Source organism: Ictidomys tridecemlineatus, unplaced genomic scaffold, assembly GCF_052094955.1.
Source record: "Ictidomys tridecemlineatus isolate mIctTri1 unplaced genomic scaffold, mIctTri1.hap1 Scaffold_604, whole genome shotgun sequence".
Lineage (NCBI taxonomy): Eukaryota > Metazoa > Chordata > Mammalia > Rodentia > Sciuridae > Ictidomys > Ictidomys tridecemlineatus.
In genome coordinates, this window is record NW_027524123.1 from 1 (window position 1) to 6729 (window position 6729).

The following is a 6729-nucleotide window of genomic DNA, read 5'->3' on the forward strand; positions in this document are numbered from 1 at the left end:
GAAGACTACCACTACCTGAGAAGAACAAACTAAAAATATCCTGTAATTTCACCATCAATGAACTCAGAAAAAAATTCTGGAATATATCCACAGTCACTTTGCCTCTGTACTTTATTTTTCTCTCTCTCTCCCTCTCTCCCCTTTTCTCCCTCTTTTTCTCCCTCTCCCTCTAATTCTTTACTCAGTACCACAGAAAAACTGTTGTTAAGCACAGATATAGAAGGGTTATAAAACTGACCATGTGCCAGGCCACAAAGGATTACTTGATAAATACCATAGAATAAAAAATAACAAACATATCATTTTCTCAGACCCTAATACCAAAAAATTAGAAATGCATAGCAAAAGGATAGTTTGCAAAACATATTGCTGGGAAATAAATAAGATTAAATTATAAAATGTAAAAAGAAAACATATAGCAAATTAGTATGCACTCAGAATGTCAATGAAATGGTAATCATTTAAAATTCCTGGGACTTAAAAGAGTAGATTGAGGGAAATTTATAACTTCAAACAAAAACTGTTAATTCAAGAAACTGGAAAAAAGTAAAAGGGCAAATTTAATGAACAAGAAAGAAAAATAAATAAAAATAAGGACAAAAAATCAATGAAGTAAAGGAAGAAAAGACAAAAGCAAAAGCAAATTCTTTGAAAACTTCAATAAAGTAAAATTCTAGGCTGGGGATGTGGCTCAAGCGTGCTCACCTGGCATGAGTGCTTCCCGCTTTCGATCCTCAGCACACATACAGATGAAAGATGTTGTGTCCACCGATAACTAAAAAAAATATATATATATTAAAAAAATATCTCTCTCTCTCGAAAATAAATAAATAAAGTAAAATTTTGCCAAGGACAATCAAGAAAAGAGGAGATGAAAGCCAAGCACAGTGGTGCACACCTGTAATCCCAGCAACTAGGGAGGCTGAGGCAGTAGAATTGCAATTTCAAGGGCAGCCTCAGCATTTTAGCAAGGCCTTAAGCCACTTAGCAGAACCTGTCTCAAAATTAAAAATTTTTTAATAGGGCTGGGGATGTGAGTCTGTGGTAAAGCACTCCTGGATTCAATTAAAAAAAAGGGAGAGAAAGAAATTGCAAATAGATAAGACTAATTGAAAGGGGAGAAACAATTATAGATATGACAAATACAAAAAATGATGTAATAACAATAATCCCTTTGAAGTAGCTTTGTTAGATTATCACACCTAAATCTGATTGAGGGTCAACATTTAAGAATCAATTTGCAGAAATACAGAGGACAGGAGAACATGTCAAAGTGGAGATGCAATCATGGACAATTCTAGGCCATGACCCATGACCCAATTTCTTCAAAGGAAGAAAAATAGCTAGAAGGGACCAGAGATATTAGAAGACACATCAGCCAAGTGCAATGGATAGACTTCCTCAGATTCAGATTCAAACAAACAAGCTTAAAAAAAAAAACAACATTTGTGAGATAATTGGAAGCTTAAACACTAATTGGGGTTTCTTGATATTGAGCAATAATTACCTAGGGAGGAGTGGTGGATAGATTAAAAAAACACAGTTCTTAACTTTTGAAGTTCCCTGCAAGAGCATTTTCAGTTATAAAAATGCCTTTGAAAGCCAAACTCAGTAGTGTACAACTGACATCCCAGCTATCCAGGAGACTGAAGCAGAAGGATTGCAAGTTCTAAGCCAATCTGGGAAATTTAGCAAGACTTAAATAAAAAAAAATGAAAAAGGACTGGGGATATAGCTAAGGGGTAGAGTGCCCCCAGATTCAATCCTTAGTTACTCCCCCTCCCAAAAAATGCCTGTGATTTGCTTTAAAGCATTAAGAGAGCAAGGCTGAGGGCTGTGAATACAAGATTAGCTGTGAGTTGATAACCACTGAAGTACAGGAGATCATTAATCTACTTTTGATTATGTGCTTACATTTTTCTAAAATAAAAGTTTTCAAAGTATGATGAACAACGATATGCTAAATATTGTGAAAATTTGGATATTGTGGTAAGTTTGTGATGCAATATGAAATGTCAAAATATGGAATACATAGCCCCAAACCCAATTTACAATCATTAAACTTAATGATTTTTTTTACTCTATAATTTCTGCTCTTTCTAAGTCACCAGTTAATGGAATTTTTTTATTAGCAGCCTAAATGGTCTAAAACACTAAGAATGAAAAAGAAATTCCAGGAATTGTTACCAAAAACCTATAACAAACTTTTTTTGGGGGGGTACCAGGGATTGAACTCAGGGGCACTCGACCACTGAGCCACATCACCAGCCCTATCTTGTACTTTTTATTTAGAGACAGGGTTTCAATGAGTTGCTTAGCACCTCGCCTTTACTAATGCTGGTTTTGAACTCAAGATTCTCATGTCTTAGCCTTCCAAGCTGTTGTGATTACAAGCATGCGCCCCCACACCTGGCTAACAAAAAAAAAATTATAAGGAAAATTTCAGTATATTTCCTTGCTTCTCAGGTATAGTTGACACATTTAAAAAATAATAATATAAGATGCCTGGTTAAGTTAGAATTTCAGATTAAAAATTATTTAGTATAAGCATATCCCATGCAATATTTAGGATAAAATACTGGGTATCCTATATTTTATCTGTCAATCCTTCTTTGAGGGAACATTCAGTATCTGAAGACATTCTCATCTAAACTGGAGTTGGGGTATTAATGACATCTGCTACAGAGCCTACAATGCCAAAGATGGTACCTCTCACACACACAACAAAGTAATGATTCTAAGGTTAGAATCCTATGTTATACACTTATAATAACCGACCAAAAATATAAGAACCACACACAGCAACTATGAATGATATGGGCATTAACTTAATTCATAAAATCTTTATAAACTTTAAAACTCTAACAAATAACAGAAAAGATTTTATAAATACATAGAGATTTTTAATGCTTTTGTGAATATGTTAAAGGTTAATTTTAACTCCATGATCAATAAATACAAAATTCAAAAATTTAGGTAGATTATTTTCAGAGATTACTTATTATTCTAAATTTTACATGAAGTAATAAAGGGCCAAGACTAGCATAGTCAACTTTGAAAAAGAAAAGGGAATACTAACTCTGCTAGATACTAGGCACACTAACAAACCTTGGAAATAGAAACTGAATGTTACTGTCCCAAGAACAAACAAACAGGATTAATTAGAGAGACGGAACACTCAGAAATGGAACCTTGCAAGCCTAATATATTTTAGAAAAGTTGTCCCAAGCCAGTAAGAAAAGATATAAATCACTAGTAACATGGGAATAGAAAAACTAAATCCTATTTAATATTATATAAAAAACAAACTTCTTCAAGGGATTCATTTATCCTTTAAGGCAAAAAATTACCAATAAATAAAATTAACAGAAGACCATTTTAGTCAGAAAATTCAGAAGAACCAACTATACAAACAGTAAGCAGGTGTGGTGGCACACACCTGTAATCCCAGCAACTTAGGAGGCCAATTTAGGAGTGTCAAAAGTTCAAGGCAAGCCTCAGCAACTTAGCAAGGTCCTAAGCAACTTAGTGAGACCCTGTCTGAAACTAAAAAAATGAAAAGAGCTGAGAACGTGGATCAGTGGTTAAGAGCCCTTGGGTTCAATTGCCAGTACCAAAAGAAATCCCGAAAAACTGTATAAACTGTAAACAAAAATGATAGGTGGATTTGATTACTCCAAATTAAAGGCTTTCTAGTCCACAAAAGACACCATAGACACAATGAACAGGTTAGAAGATACCTGCAATATCTAAAGCTCCCAAAGGATTGATACCTACATTAAATAAGGAGTTCTAGTGCATCAGAAAGGAAAAAGAACGCTGGTTGAATACAAATATTAAAAGGGAGTCAACTAAGGGAAATCCAAAATCAAACACATATAAATAAATGCTGAAATCCACAGTAACCAGAGAAATGTTGATTCAAGCAACAATAAGATTCAACTTTACACTAATAAGATTAATGATGTATAGATGTCTAGACAATGCCAAGTGTTAGTGGAGACTTGTGCAGGTGACTGACAGCAGGGACAGCCTTTCAGGATGGTAAGCTGGTAGTGTGGGGGTCAAATGTGGCAATTGCACATCCTATGATCCAGCTGTCCAGCTCTTAGGTAGATGCCCAGAGAGATGATTACAAGGATAATTATGTGGTCATGTGCAAAGAAATTAATTGTAGTGACACTCATTGCCATGTTTGTGTATCCAGATTTGAGTCAATGCACATGACCACTCTTAAGAAGATGGATGGGAACACGGAGTGAGTATATGCACATAATGGGATATTTGTGGCAATGAGAAATAATGCATTAGCTGAGCACATGACACCCCTGGGCCTTTGAAAACACGGTGCTTTGTGAGGTGGGAGACAGAAAGAGACTTTTAACCAAATAGAATTAGTATTTTTCTAAAAAAAATGCACACAGAGGCTGGGGATGTAATTCAGTGATAGAGCATTTGCAAGGCCCTGGGTGCCATCCCCCCAGCATCACAAACAAACACACATAAAATTAAAAAGCATCAAAGCAATATATGCTTCATCAAAACACATACAAAATAAGTTTCAAATGGAGCACAATGGTTGGCATTTGGAAGTGGAGAATATTAATTTAAAAAGAGAGTAAGGATGAAAGGAAACAAGAAAATTAAAAAGCAAGAAAAGTTTGTGCAATGATGAGAAATTACCCTGAAAGGATAAAGCAGTGGCCTTCTGCTCCTGGAGGCCCAAGCTGTAAGAAAACAAAGCAACCAAGAAAGAAAAAGTTGGATGGTCTTGGCTGAATCTAGAAACGATATTTCTAAGATGTGAGTAGGTGGTGTACGAACCTTATACTTGTTGGAAGGGAATAATTTCCCCATGGTGAGGGATGGAGCATGAGCATGGAGAATCCAGGGCTCTGAGATCCTCTCATGCAGGAATTGATCTTAAGAAATTTAGAAAATTATATGCTAAACATCCTGTCTAGTATTAGGATTTGGGGAGAATTAAGGGTCTATGCCACTCCAAACCCACACCCCACAAGGGAAATGACAGAGAAGCTATTCTGAGGCTTTAAGGGAACCCACAGAGACCCAAGGGCAGGTACCAACATTGCACTGAGTAGCCAGGCTAGGAATGGCAGATAAGGCCAAGCCTCCCAGATGCCCAGAGGGGTGGGAAACCTGTGGGGAGCTGCTGAGGAGGGGGCTGCCTGCCTTTACCACAACAGATCATTGAGGCAGAGGGGAGACTCAGGGAAGTCCACTACACCTGCTGTCATATAGTATTGTATTTAACAACAATAGGATCATAATATAGTCATATCCCTGAGCATCATGGAGGATTGATTTCAGGACTCACCAAGGATACTAAAATTCATGAATGCTTAAATCCATTATATAAAATGGTAGAGTATTCGCATATAACCTCCACATATCTTCCCATACAGGAGAACGTAAATGTCTAGGCAAGTTGTAATACTTAATATAATGTAAATAGTTGTTATATGTATTGTTCCAGGAATGATAAGTGCTTACATGTGCAAACATCAAGGCCTAAGTACATTTTTAATTCTCAATCCATTTGATCCCAGGATGCAGCTCCCTCAGAGGGCAACTGTTCAGGTTCTAACACACTGGGGGCATGAAGCAGCATCCTCTGAACATTGTCCTTGTTATTAAATATTCTTCTATAATGCCTATAATATTTTTTGATAACTCCATATAATGGTCTAATCAAAGACCATAATGTAGGGCACATGCCAGTTACTTTGCTAATTGCTGGGGTCCAAGTCATCCCACCACCCTGCTCTTTATCCCATTTCCCAGGCTCCCTTTACCAACTAGGTTCAGCCATCAGGAAACACTGCAGAACACTAAAAGGTGGGAGGGAGAGAAACCCTGGTAACTCTACATCCCCCACCCAGTTTTGTGGTTCCAGTTACTGCCTCTTCACTCCCTCTGACCCCAGCTTTTGCACTCTGATCTAGGCAGCAGGATAGAAGCACCTTTTCCTTTTTTTTTTTTTTTTGGTTTCAGGGATTACATCCAGGGGTGCTTAACCACTGAACCACATCTGCAGTCCTTTTTGTATTTTATTTAGAGACAGGGTCTCACTGAGTTATTCAGGGACTTGCTAAATTGTTGAGGCTGGCTTTGAACTTGCAATCTTCCAGAAGAAGCTTTTTTTTTAAGTTGTCAATGGATCTTTATTTTTCATTTATTTCTATGCAGTGCTGAGAATCAAACCCAATGCCTCACATATGCTAGCTAGGCAAGCTCTCTACCACTGAGCTACAACTACAGCCTCAGAAGCAACTTTTCTTGATGTCATAATTTCTGGGTTGCTTCTCTGTAGTATCTGGCTTCTCCACTTTCCATCACCTGTTTAATCACATCACTAAATTATAATGTTTGGAAAAACTAGAGACAAGTTTTTACTATCTGGACCCTGAAACAGGGTGAGCCAAACAGTTTATTTTTAGCTATTATAAACCATATAATAGTCAAAACCTTAGTTCCCAATGTGTATTTCCTTAGCACAAATTTCTGGAAAATTATGTAAAACATATATATATATATCACCTATTTCCCCACTGAACAGGTTCTACCAATTTATACTTTGACCAATTTACCAACTTATACTCCCATGGTCTCAACACTTTGTTAAAAACAATAGGAACTAATTTAATTTTTCCTTTATCATTGGCTCTATTATTCTCTTAGCCTTGATCTTTTTCCTTTCTCAGTTAT